This window comes from Mus musculus, chromosome 13 (assembly GCF_000001635.26).
Source record: "Mus musculus strain C57BL/6J chromosome 13, GRCm38.p6 C57BL/6J".
NCBI classification, from domain to species: domain Eukaryota; kingdom Metazoa; phylum Chordata; class Mammalia; order Rodentia; family Muridae; genus Mus; species Mus musculus.
In genome coordinates, this window is record NC_000079.6 from 114352048 (window position 1) to 114366478 (window position 14431).

A 14431-nucleotide genomic window follows, 5' to 3' on the forward strand; every position below is an offset into this window, starting at 1 on the left:
GAATGAATAATTAAAAAAAAGAAAATGTTGTTGGAAGTAACATGGGCACAAAATCAATTCCTTTCATGACCTCTTTTTCCTTTGACATAGGTCTCATGTACTCTAGCCTTGAACTCCCTATGTAGACAAGTATATCCTTGAGTTTCTCACATCCTTGCCTCCACACCATCATGCCAATTTATGTGGCAGTGGGGACTAAACCAGGATTTTCTGCATGCATGTAGGTAGGTATTCTATAGACTTAGCTACATCCCCCAGGTCACGACTTAAAAATTTTTATACGTGAACAAAAACTTTAAGACTTGCTATATAGCAGTGAGATCAAAATAGGATTCTAACACTTTTTGGTGTTGTCTGTGTTGGGGTGTTGTTTGTTTTAAGACAAAGTCATACAATATAGACCTGACCTGCCTTGAACTTGATATGTTGATTGACCATAGTGGCCTTGAACTCAGAGAGCCCTATACTTCTGCCTCTAGAGTGCTGGAATTTAAGGAGTTCGTCAGATACCTAAACCACATAAAGACCCAACAAAGATAGAGAACTTCAGACCAATTTCCCTTATGAATATAGATGCAAAAATACTCAATAAAATTCTTGCTAACCAAATCCAAGAACACATCAAAACGATGATCCAACATGACCAAGTAGGCTTCATTCCAGGGATGCAGGAATGGTTTAATATACGGAAATCCATCAATGTAATCCATTATATAAACAAACTCAAAGACAACACCCATTCATGATAAAAGTCTTGGAAAGATCAGGAATTCAAGGCCCATACCTAAACATAATAAAAGCAGTATACAGCAAACTAGTAGCCAACATCAAACTAAATGGAGAGAAGCTGGAAGCAATCCCACTAAAATCAGGGACTAGACAAAACTGCCCACTTTCTTCCTACCTATCTAATATAGTACTTGAAGTCCTAGCCAGAGCAATTAGACAACAAAAGGAGATCAAGGGGATACAAATTGGAAAGGAAGAAGTCAAAATATCACTATTTGCAGATGATATGATAGTATATATAAGTGACCCCAAAAGTTCCACCAGAGAACTCCTAAACCTGATAAACAGCTTCAGTGAGTAGCTGGATATAAAATTAACTCAAACAAGTCAATGGCCTTTCTCTACACAAAGAATAAACAGGCTGAGAAAGAAATTAGGGAAACAACACCCTTCTCAAAAGTCACAAATAATATAAAATACCTTGGCGTGACTCTAACTAAGGAAGTGAAAGATCTGTACGATAAGAACTTCAAGTCTCTGAAGAAAGAAATCGAAGAAGATCTCAGAAGATGGAAAGATCTCCCATGCTCATGGATTGGCAGGATCATTATAGTAAAAATGGCTATCTTGCCTAAAGCAATCTATACAGATTCAATGCAATCCCCATAAAAATTCCAACTCAATTCTTCACTGAGTTAGAAAGGGCAATTTGCAAATTCATCTGGAATAACAAAAAACCTAGCATAGCAAAAACTCTTCTCAATGATAAAAGAACCTCTGATGGAATCACCACGCCTGACCTAAAGCTGTACTACAGAGCAATTGTGATAAAAACTGCATGGTACTGGTACAGTGACAGACAGGTAGATCAATGGAATAGAATTGAAGACTCAAAAATGAACCCACACACCTATGGTCACTTGATCTTTGACAAGGGAGCTAAAACCATCCAGTGGAAAAAAGACAGCATTTTCAACAAATGGTGCTGGCACAACTGGTGGTTATCATGTAGAAGAATGCAAATTGATCCATTCTTATCTCCTCGTACAAAGCTCAAATCTAAGTGGATCAAGGAACTCCACATAAAACCAGAGATACTGAAACTTATAGAGGAGAGAGTAGGGAAAAGCCTCAAAGATATGGCCACAGGGGAAAAACTCCTGAACAGAATAGCAATGGCTTGTTCTGTAAGATCAAGAATTGACAAATGGGACCTCATAAAATTGCAAAGCTTCTGTAAGGCAAAAGACACTGTCAATAAGACAAAAAGGCCACCAACAGATTGGGAAAGTATTTTTACCAATCCTAATCCTATCAGGGGACTAATATCCAATATATACAAAGAGCTCAAGAAGCTGGACTCCAGAAATTCAAATAACCCCATTAAAATGGGGTTCAGAGCTAAAGAATTCTCAACTGAGGAATACCAAAGGGCTGAGAAGCACCTGAAAAAATGTTCAATTTCCTTAATCATCAGGGAAATGCAAATCAAAACAACCCTGAGATTCTACCTCACACCAGTCAGAATGGCTAAGATCAAAAATTCAGGTGACAGCAGATGCTGGCGAGGATGTGGAGAAAGAGGAACACTCCTCCACTGTTGGTGGGATTGCAAGCTTGTACAACCACTCTGGAAGTCAGTCTGGAGGTTCCTCAGAATATTAGACATAATACTACTGGAAGATCCAGCAATACCTCTCCTGGGCATATACCCAGAAGATGTTCCAACTGGTAATAAGGACACATGCTCCACTATGTACATAGCAGCCTCATTTATAAAAGCCAGAAGCTGGAAAGAACCCAGATGGGCCTAGCAGAATTCTAATGTTTATTTAAAATAATGCATTCACAAATTTAATTTAAGAAAGATTGCCTACATACAAGAGCATATATAATATATATTTATTGTATAGGTAATGTGTTAAATACTCCCTAGATAAATTTCAAAATGTCAGGAAAAAATGTACTCTAATTCCAAATATTTAATATAGCAACAAAGGGCCACAGCACTAATCATTACAACTATGGCAAAATGTAGTGCAGTGGTAGTGTATCTCTCTCTGTCTTGGAAACACAAAACCTGATTTGATACCCAACCTTTCTCCTGACCCTCAGGAATATACCGACAGTATATAATCTTTTAACCTAAAATGTACTGTAAAGATGATAACAAGCAAGGAACATTTTTTGTAAGACAGTTTTCTAAGACTTTATAAGTTTTGTAAGACTCAATTTGCAAGCAGGCAAGAGCTGGCAAGTCACTGAACAGGGGTAGTTCCCAAGCTGCCAAAGAGTCAGTAGCAAAAAGTAAATGCAATAAAAACAGCAGAAGGATTAGATTATCGCTTATGTATTTATAAGTGACCAAAAACTACATGAAAAATGTTAATAGAGAAATATAAATCAAAATATATTGAAGTGTTATTTCATATCTTTTAGGTTATATACAACCAGACCATCCTCGTTGACAGGAATATAAAGAAACTTGAGTCTCTGTAGAATATAATTTAGTAACAGAACTGTGCAAAATAATGTGATAGTATCTTTAAAAAACTGAACAGAGGGTCATCATTTGATGTGGCCCTCCCATTACTGAACATCATCATTTGATGTGGCCCTCCCATTACTGAACATATGCCCCAAGGATTAAAAGTAGCATCTTGAACAGCCCTTTACACACGCACTCCTAATAGTGCTACCTAGGCTAAAGCAAAAATAGACAATATTAACAATCATATAAACACTTTTTCTAACTATACTGGTATTTCCAGATCTCTGAAGTATTAACCTTAATTCTCTGCCCAAAGGATAAACCTTTGCCAGCCATACTTGTAATAATCAGCTACCATCATTAACATACACAACTAATGTGTGTGTGTCTGTGTGTGTGTGTGAGTGTGTGAGTGTGTCTGTGTGTGTGTGTGGGAGTGTGTGAGTGTGTGTGTGTGTAAATTTATAATAAAGAAAGAGACAGAGGCAGCCCTTATTTCTAACTCTGGCTTTACAATTTACTAGCTCCCTACAAGCACTTCAGTCCTCTGTTCCTCTGCTTCCAGATTTCATTCTTTATGTTTCTAAATTGAGGCGTGTACTGCTCTAATATTTCTAATAATGAAAGTCTAGGTGATTACAGTAAAAACAAGTGAATATACTTCTAATTTGTTGGAAGAATTCTCTGAATAATAGTATTCTCTATTCATAGCTTCATGGAAGAACACGGGATATTTTGGAGGGGAAAACTCACCAAGGTTCATGTTTTTTTTGTAGATACATAATTGCAGCTCATTTAGGCAAATACCTATGTGAATAATTGCTATCTTATGTTAAGATATTATGCTTTTTAATACACTTCCACACTGCTTTTTAAAGTGGTTGGACAATCTTCTATCCCCACTAACAGCATGTGAGGCTTTTTTTTTCTACTTTCACTAGTATTTGACTGTGGCCTTTATTGTAGTTATTAGCCATTCTAACAGGTATGCATGCAGTGCTAGCTCACTACTGTTATCACCTTGCCCACATTCTAAGTAGGCTATTTTTAAAATTTTGTTTACTTACTATAACTCTGTGTGTGTATGTAGAATGGTGCACATGCCAAGGCATACATGTAGAAGTCAGAGAACAACTTCATGGACTTGGCTATCTCCTACCTTTATGAAAACCACTGGTCTTATGTGACAAGTGTCTTCTACCTGGACCATCTCACTAGCTTTGGGGGCACTGGGGGGTGGGGGTGGGGGCGACTGAGTCTTGTTATGTAGTCCAGGATAACCTCAAAATAGCCATCCTCCTGTCTCAGCCTCTTAGTTTTAGCATTACAGGCCACAAAGTCTCATTGTCTACCACATTCTTTGTGTATTAAGGATAACTATCTTTCAAAGATGAGTGTTTTGAAAACATTCCCTCTGTTCTGTCAATTGTCGTTTCATTCTCTTTACAGTATATTTCACAGGACAGAAACTTCTTATGTTACTTTTTTGGGACAAGGACTCATGGAGTAACTCTGGCTGGACTGGCACTCACCATATAGACCAGGCTGGCCTTGAACTCAGAGATCCCTCTGCCTCTGCCTCTGGAGTGCTGGGATTAAAGGCACACAGAACCAATGGAGTATAACTTGTACACTGTTTCTTTCATGGACCCTAAGTTCTGTGCCTTACTAACAGATCACATACACACATCTGTGAGACTCTACTGGACTTCCTTTGTTCACATTCCCTAGTCTTCTCAATCTAGACCTCGTGAACAATGGGGTGCTTAGTTGTTCTGACCTAGCAACTTGCCCACGCAGGCCTCAATGTTCTGATCTCAAGTGATCCTCCTGCCTCAAAGCTCTCAAGTAGTTGAGAATACAGGCATATGCCAAAACACCCAGTTTACAAATACTGATTTTAATGCTTCAAAGCATACACAGCATATACAATATAGAACAGACGAACATCCCTGCTAAAACCTGCTAGAATTGCAGGTTTGTGTTGCAGGATATTTGATCACACTGTGAACCGCAAGCTTGTATTATTTACTGGGGAAAAAAAAACAAACCAAAAAACCAAAAAACCTGTTCCTAGTTGCTCAGTTCTAGCACACACCTTTAATGGAAGAACTTTTTGTTTATTGTAAACCGGATTAAATCAAGTCAATTATAAGGCTGAACAACCAAGCAGTGGCCTAGAACTGACCATAGGGAAATGGTAGTAAGAATGGATAGAGAGATGCCCGGGAAGCAGCAGGGAAGGACATTCGGTTTGAGGGGTTTGAGACAATGTGGAGGGGAGCTCTATGTGGTTAATATAGCTATGACTTTATGGGGATGAGATTTGTTGGAGCAATGGAAAACACAGATTAACACTCCTCTAAATTCAGAAACAAATCATAAAGACTGTTTCTGAGAGAAATATTAAAAGGTCTTATCAAGAACAGCACAGACTGTCCAGGTTGTCTATAAGCAGGACATAACAGCTTCAAAGAGACACTGGCTAGTAGAAAAAACTGAATTAAGTCAGCCTGTGTATTTTAAAGATGTGTTTCAACCTCCGAATGTATGTGTAATGTTGGGGAAGAGGTTTTGTCTTTGTGCCCACAGGAGAAGGAAAGCTGTGGATACCACCAAACGATAAAGACTAGGTTTGAACAGGAGAGATCTCCTGAGAAACGAAGGTGACCGTGCATCAGACAGCTTGGTCATTCAGCCCAAACTAACTTATAACAACTGACAAATGCCTTCCAGTTGATCAGGTATGAAGACAAAAATAAACAATATTTTCTAATGATAATAAGATAAAAAGATAATATTAAGGCATACTTTCTTTACTGACATGAAAAATGGGTTTTCTTAAACCACATGATTTAACTCCATATTAGAATGTTATACTGTAGATACAATGTGGCCCCTGCCATCTTAAACCACATGATTTAACTCCATATTAGAATGTTATACTGTAGATACAATGTGGCCCCTGCCATCTTAAACCACATGATTTAACTCCATATTAGAATGTTATACTGTAGATACAATGTGGCCCCTGCCATCTTAAACCACACGATTTAACTCCATATTAGAATGTTATACTGTAGATACAATGTGGCCCCTGCCATCTTGGACATCAGCTTTTGAGTTTTCTTCTTAAATAAAAAGGATATGTTTGTTGTTTGGTATCAAAAATACCAAATATTAAGAGATTTAAAATGTTTTAAGTAAATTTAAAATATAAAAAAATATAAAAAAATATAAAATATTAAGAGATTTAAAATGTTTTAAGTAAATTTAAAGGGTTACTATAATTCAAACCTGTTTTCTAAATCTCTAACAGTTGGAGTGATTTGAAGCTAAGATAAAACACTTGAGCCTTTAATCCCACCATTCAGGAGCAAAACTCAGATACAGCTCCTAATTGGGTACATTTGCACACTAGAGAAACAACATAGCATCTTACTGATTGTTATAAAAACCCTCTACAGGGTGACTAGAATGGTAGCTAATTTCCAGTGGGGTCAGGAACAAAAGAGTAGCTTTTGCAAGTGCCCATAAGCTCATCTCTGTGCATGCAGCCCTGACCAATATTGACCCAGATGATACCCTAATTATGGATAGGTATATTTATTGATGAATTGGCAACTCTAAGGAATTAATATCCATAGTCTTTTAATTATAACCCATTGTGTTTGTTTTCAATTTCTTACAAATTGAATTAGCCCAAAATTCATATTAAATCGAGTCACAGGAAAATATGACTTGGATTATACCTAAAATGATAAAGTAATAGTATATGCTCCCCACATCACAATAACTATCTTGGACCTGAAATGTGTTGATATGTTAATCACTCTCAGTTCATGACCTTAAACATTCTCAAGAACTTGAATCAAAAGAAATTTTAAATTATCATCAACATACTATTTAATCTAGCAATAAAATTAAAGATAACAAGATTTAAAATGGTGCAATGGGTAAAGATACTCGATTCCTGGGACCTAGACAGGAGAACCTATTCCCACAAGTTGTCCTCTGACTGTCATTCATCCATCTTAGTTTATATGTGTTTGTGTGTGTGTGTGTGTGTGTGTGTGTGTGTGTGTGTATACTAAAATTTTCATAAGACCATTTTAATATTCTGGGAAAATATATAGAACAGAATAAAAGGAAAAATAAAGATCCTGCAAGTGCTTTAAGTTCAAGGAAATAATAGTGAAAATGTCTCACTTATAATTTCTTTATCAAAATTAATTTACTTTATAATTCAGGTTTATTACAGTAATTTCTATAATTGAGAAATAAGGCCCTTTCCCTCCGATGAGCAAGGAAAACTTGTGATAGGGACTAATAGTAAGTACTAGACTACAAAGGTGTTAGTAGTCTAGTACTTACTATTACAAAGGATATCACAAGATCTAAATTCAACAACCTAAGCATCCACCATAGGCAACTAGAGAAAAAAGAGTTATATAAACCTGACATCAAACGAAGAAAACAGAGGCAGAGTAAAGAGATAGTCCAGCAGTTAGGAGCACTTCCTGTTCTTTCAGAGGACTCAGGTTCCATTCTGGACACTCACTTTTAGTTCTAGGGAATCTGATATTCTCTTCTGTCCTCAGGGACACCAAGCACACACATGGTACACATACATACACTTAAGCAAAAGGTTTTAAAGTTAGCCTTGTAGAATCCTTTTTAAAGAAAACTTGTAGGGACTTGAGAGGATGGCTCAGTGGTTTAGAGCACTTGTTCCTCTTGCAGGGGAGCTGGACTCTGTTCCCAGAATGCACATCACAGCCTTCATCCGCTGTAACTAGTTTCATGGGATCTGATCTCTTCAGGCCTTCTCCAGCACTGCACACAGTGGCACATACATGAACACAGGTCAAACACTCACGCACATGAAATACATCTTCTGAAAAAAATCAAACATTTTAAGCTTTAATATTTTGCTTATGTATATCTGTGTGTGGGTCTGTACATGTATATACTGGTGACCCCTCTAGGACTATCCTGGAGCAGGAGTTATAAGCAGTTGTGAAATGCTCAACATAGGTGCTGGGAATCAAACTCAGGTTCTCTGCAACAGCACTACATTCTACCCTTTGAATAATCTTTAACATAATCGTGACTTTTTTCTGGAAGATCAGTTAACAAAACATACAAAAGCACGACAACTAAGATAATTCCTCATGAGAAGTAACTATAAGCTTTCCCTCCCAGACCAGGGGAAAAAAAAAAAAAAAGACAAGACTATTTCCTCTAGTCATATATAATCAGTAAGTTCAAGTCAATGCAGTAAGCATAGGAAACGAAGACCACTGGGCCTGGAGGCCACACCTTCAATCACAGCACTTGGGAAGCAGAAGCAGGCAGACCAAAGCCAGCCTGGTCTACACAGAGTTCCAGGCCAGACAGTGCTACATAGTAGGAGAGGGAGAGGAGAGGCGGGAGGGGGAGATGGGAGGATAAGAGGGGGTAGAGGAGAGAGGGAGAAAGAAAAGAAAACTAAGCATGCTAGACAAGAATAAAATGGTCTTTATTTGCCAATGACATCATAGTCTATCTGAGCCCAAACACATGAATCACTGAAAAGTCTTCTGATCATAGTTAATGATTATAATATTGAGGTTGTACAATACAACAAATATACCAAAGTGAACTTTCCTAGCTACTATCAATAAACAAATGAAATGTGATATTAAAAGCACAACTGTATGTACATCAACACAACAATATGGTCATGACATAAAGGAGCATTTTATCACAAATTGGGAGGTTCCCACAGGATCACAGCCTGCCTCCGACAGAATCACTGGTGACTCAGCTCACCAAGGTGCGCTCTATGCTGTCTGTCCAGTGAAGACATCAATCCATTTCTCAGAATTCAGCTCACCAGGGTGCGCTCCATGCTGTCTGTCCATGAAGACATCAGTCCATTTCTCAGAATTCAGCTCACCAAGGTGCGCTCTATGCTGTCTGTCCAGTGAAGACATCAATCCATTTCTCAGAATTCAGCTCACCAAGGTGCACTCTATGCTGTCTGTCCAGTGAAGACATCAATCCATTTCTCAGAATTCAGCTCAAGGTGCGCTCTATGCTGTCTGTCCAGTGAAGACATCAATCCATTTCTCAGAATTCAGCTCACCAAGGTGCGCTCTATGCTGTCTGTCCAGTGAAGACATCAGTCCATTTCTCAGAATTCAGCTCACCAAGGTGCGCTCTATGCTGTCTGTCCAGTGAAGACATCAGTCCATTTCTCAGAATTCAGCTCACCAAGGTGCACTCTATGCTGTCTGTCCAGTGAAGACATCAGTCCATTTCTCAGAATGTATTCCCACAGTTAAGTGACACACAATTGTAAATAAACACTTACATGAAAATCTAACAACCTGTCCAAGGTCTTTATAAGCAAAACTAGAAAAGTCTAATGAGGGAAATCATAAAATACCTAAATAATGAAGATATGTTTTATATTCATGAGCAGAAATAATTGATATTGTTAAAACATCATTTTTTTGTAAATTATTCTATAATGAAACAAACTATATCGAAATCCCAGCAAGTTGCTTTCTGGACATTAGTAAGCTAGTCCTAATGTTCATATTCAAAGGCTGCCAATACAATGCTGAAAGAAAATTAACAAAGTCAGAAGACTGATTCTTCCTAATTGTAGAACTTAAAACATATCTGTATGTGGATACCCAAAAGATAAATAAATCAACATAACACAACTAATAGCCCAGAAACAGACTATTTAAATATAGTTGACTGACCTTTGGAAAAGGAGTAAAGGCAATGTAATACGATGAAAAACAAAGCCCATATAATGATCTTAATGCTATGTCTGTCTGTCTGTCTGTCAAGCCAGTATGGGCATGTGAGGCCAGAGGCTGATACTCTATCAGTCTCTACTTCAACATCTGAGAAAGGCATACCACTGAACTGAAATTTCACACATTAGCTAGCAGGCCATTAGTCTTGGATCTGCCGTCTGTGCCTCCCCAGCACCAACCACAGTCACAGGCCTGTGAGTCACACCCGGCCTTTTATATGAGTTCCAGGGATTTGCCCTCAGCTCCTGTGCTTGTGCAGCGTGTTCTGTACCCACTGAGCCTTCCCCCCATTCACCAGATAGTAGCCTTAAACCTTTCCCCACAGTTATCCATAATACATCACTGAACTAATATTAACATGCAAAACCACTAAGATTCTAGGTGCTCTTGTAGTTGGCTCTGAGTTTGTAACCACCACAAGTGATTCATGATATACAAAAATGGGTCAAGTGTATTTCACTAAAATTAAAGCTTTTTGTTCTATAAAATGTACTGTTTTTAAAAATCAAAGCTACAGACTACCAGATTGTCTTTGTAGGACATCTATCTTGATCAAAAAACACATCCATTATACACAAGGATCCTCATAAACTTCACTAAAAAAACAACAGAGTTAAAAAAGTGGGCAAAAGATGTTATGAGACATCTCGTGGAAGCAGATACACAGTGAAGGCAAGGCACTGCATGTTCTAATCCTCAGATCATAGGAGGCAGAGTTCAAGCCAGCCTCATCTGTATATCCAGCTGCAGACCATCCAGGACTGCACAGTAGGATCCTATGGTTTCAAACAATATAATGACAATAACCCAATGATAATCAGCACATATGAAAAGATGGTCCACATCATGTGTCAAAATCACAAAATAAATTAAAACAATAGTGAATGGCAGATCTACTAGAATAGCTGAGTTTTACCACCAACCTGGTCTATAAATTCCAGGCCAGCCAGAGCTACATAAAGAGACACTGTCTCAAAAACAAAAACAAAAGCAAAACAAAACAGCTAGATTTCAAAACACTGGTGACACCAAATGCCAGCGTGGATGGAAGAGCACTCATCAATGGACTGCAGAAAGGTAGCCACTTGGGGTGTATGTGGCAGTTTCTTACAAAGCTAACAGGGAACAACTATGTGTCTGAGCTACAAGCTTAAAATATCTACACAAAAACATACAAAAATAGTCAAGAAAACATAAGTGAACAAGCAAAACACCTGTAAGATATACGGTCAAGGCTGTGTCTGGTGGTGCATCCCTTTAATCCCAGCATGCAAGGGGCAGAGTCAGTGCATCTGAGACAAGCCTGGTCTATGTACCAATTACCTTGACAAATATGCTAAGTAGTGACGCTCTGTCTCTAAATTAAAATAGCAAAAACAAAAACCAACCTACTTCATGCCCATCAATAGTTATTACCAGATATACAGAAAACAGCAAGTGTGTGGACAAATTTGTTCACTGTAGCACTATGGAAAACAGTGCAGCCTCCCTTCAAAATGTTAAAATGAAGTTACTACAGTATTCAATAACTTCACCTCAGTATATAACCAAAGACACTGAAAGCAGGAATTCAAAGATACAGTTGCACACTCAACGATTATAGCAGCATTACTCACAAATAGCCAAGAGATGGAAACAGTCCAGTATCTATTGATAGCTAAGTACATAAACACAATGTGGAAATACGCACAGCAGAACATCTACTCCAAGGAAGCTGATTCTGGAAGCGCATAGCTCAATTCTGGAAGCTGATGACCCTGGAAGCTATTCTGGGAGGGAAATAAAGCACTCAGACAGGAAAGCACCTGTGTGTCTCTAGAAGCCCAAAACCCAACGGGAAGCCGGTGACCACCAGAGGCTGGCAGGCTGAGAAGAGACCTGTCAGATAATGAGTCAGAGTTCCCACTGGATTATGAAAAGTTCAGAAGAGGACAATATTGACAGTGGTGGCTGTTTGTCACAATAATGTACACAAACAGGATGCTAATGACTTGAAACAGATCCTTCACTTTATATATGAATATTTTATCGCAATGACAGAGACCAACCCCGGTGGTACACTTCTAAGCCCCAGCACTAGGGAGGCTGAGAAAAGAGAATGGCACATTCGAAGCCAGTCTGAGCTACACAGCTACACACCTGTCGAAAGGAAAGATGAGAGCTTGTGAGGACTGGTGAACCCAAGTTTATCCTGATAAAAAGGTTCACCAGAGGTTTTCAAAACTGTAGACTTGTCACTTTGCCTAAGAAAGTCTCCTTCCACACGCATGGAGAATACTGTGTCTGCATAGGTCAGCCACTCATCCTTCCACATGCATGGAGAATACTGTGTCTGCATAGGTCAGCCACTCATCCTTCCACATGCATGGAGAATACTGTGTCTGCATAGGTCAGCCACTCATCCTTCCACACGCATGGAGAAAACTGTGTCTGCATAGGTCAGCCACTCATCCTTCCACACGCATGGAGAAAACTGTGTCTGGATAGGTCAGCCACTCATCCTTCCACACGCATGGAGAATACTGTGTCTGGATAGGTCAACCACTCATCCTTCCACATGCATGGAGAAAACTGTGTCTGCATAGGTCAGCCACTCAGTCTGCAACATTCTACAAGTCCAGATTGCGCTGCTGAACTTCACAGTAATTATTCATTTGTACTGCATCATGTAGCAAACTTTCCAAAATTATACATTTTTGAAAAAAAAATCATACACTTTTTAGAAACTTCTAGTGCCTGTGTAACACAAAATATGGTCATGCTTTTTGTGACCATATGCCCCACCAATTGCCACCCTTACTGTTTTTTAGACCGTGAGCCGGTACCAGTGTTCACCACATTTTGCATAGAAACAGTTGCTAATGTTGAATCTTTCTTAATAGACTTTTAATATAAGCAAACACGTGAGAGCAATGACTCTTACACTATACTTACAAATGCTGTCATGAACACAACAGAGAGAAAGAAAGCAGGCCTATGCAAGTCAATGGTCCCACGAGTCAGATGTGCTCACTAGTGGATAGTGAGTTACCTACTTCACTTTCAGCATCAAAATAAAAAGATGTTCATGAGTATAAAACAAAAATTCTAGTCATAACTAGCAGAATGAACCAATTTTTATATATTTATTTTGATTGGCACATAAAAATAAATATTTATATTTTAAAATATTCTAAACACATTTCAAAAATATGAAAAGCAAAGTTGCACAACAGACTTTTGTTGGGGGGGGCACTGGAGAAAAACACAGACTTAAGGTAACAAAGACAGAACATTTAGCAAACATCACACGTCGATATCATAACTTAAATAAACTTGGTAAAGCATACCTGAAAGCTAGGATGATAAATATTTGTATTTGACTCTAAGTAAAATTCATAAACGTCCTTTGCCAAAGAACTGAAAGCATTTTCCCTCTAAACCGAAAATAGATATCTATCTAGTTCTCCCCCTTTTTTAAAAAAATTTTTCCCTCATTTTTTATTGGATATTTTCTTCATTAACATTTCTTTTGTTTTGTTTTTGTTGTTGTTGTTGTTGTTGTTGTTGTTTGAGACAGGGCTTCTCTGTATAACCCTGGCTGTCCTGGAACTCACTTTGTAGACCAGGCTGGCCTAGAACTCAGAAATCCGCCTGCCTCTGCCTCCTGAGTGCTGGGATCAAAGGCACGTGCCACCATGCCCTGCTTCATTAACATTTCAAATGCTATCATGAAAGTCCCCTATACCCTCCCCCGCCCTCCCCTACCCACCCACTTCCAATTCTTGGCCCTGACATTCCCCTGTACTGGGGTATATAAAGTTTGCTAGACCAAGGGGCCTCTCTGACCAATGATGGCCAACTAGGCCATCTTCTGTTACATATGCAGCTAGAGACACGAGCTCTGGGGGTACTGATTAGTTCATATTCAGCTCTTTGGTACTTTCTCTAGCTCCTACAATGGGGGCCCTGTGTTCCGTCCTATAGATGACTGTGAGCATTTACTTCTGTATTTGCCAGGCACTGGCAAAGCCTCACAGGAGACAGCTATATCAGGATCCTTCAGCAAAATCTTGCTGGTGTATGCAATTGTGTCTGCGTTTGGTGGCTGATTATGGGATGGATCCCCAGGTGGGACAGTCTCTGGATGCTCCATCCTTTAGTCTTTGCTCCAAACGTTGTCTCTGCGACTCCTTCCATGGATATTTTATTCCGTATTCTAGGGAGGAATGAAGTATCCACGCGTTGGTCTTCCTTCTTTGGTCTTCCTTCTTGATTTTCTTGTGTTTTGCAAATTGTATATTGGGTATTCTAGGTTTCTGGGCTAATATCTACTTATCAGTGAGTGCATAAAAGTGACTTGTTTTGTGATTGGGTTACCTCACTCAGGATAATATCCTCCAGATATAACCAT

At 38.8% G+C, this 14431-nt stretch overlaps 1 protein-coding gene across 1 annotated transcript in view; it reads right to left on the reverse strand.

Moving 5' to 3' along the window:
* The window catches only part of Ndufs4 (NADH:ubiquinone oxidoreductase core subunit S4), a 100300-nt gene that overhangs the window by 64253 nt on the left and 21616 nt on the right, over positions 1–14431 (reverse strand). The window lies entirely within an intron of this gene.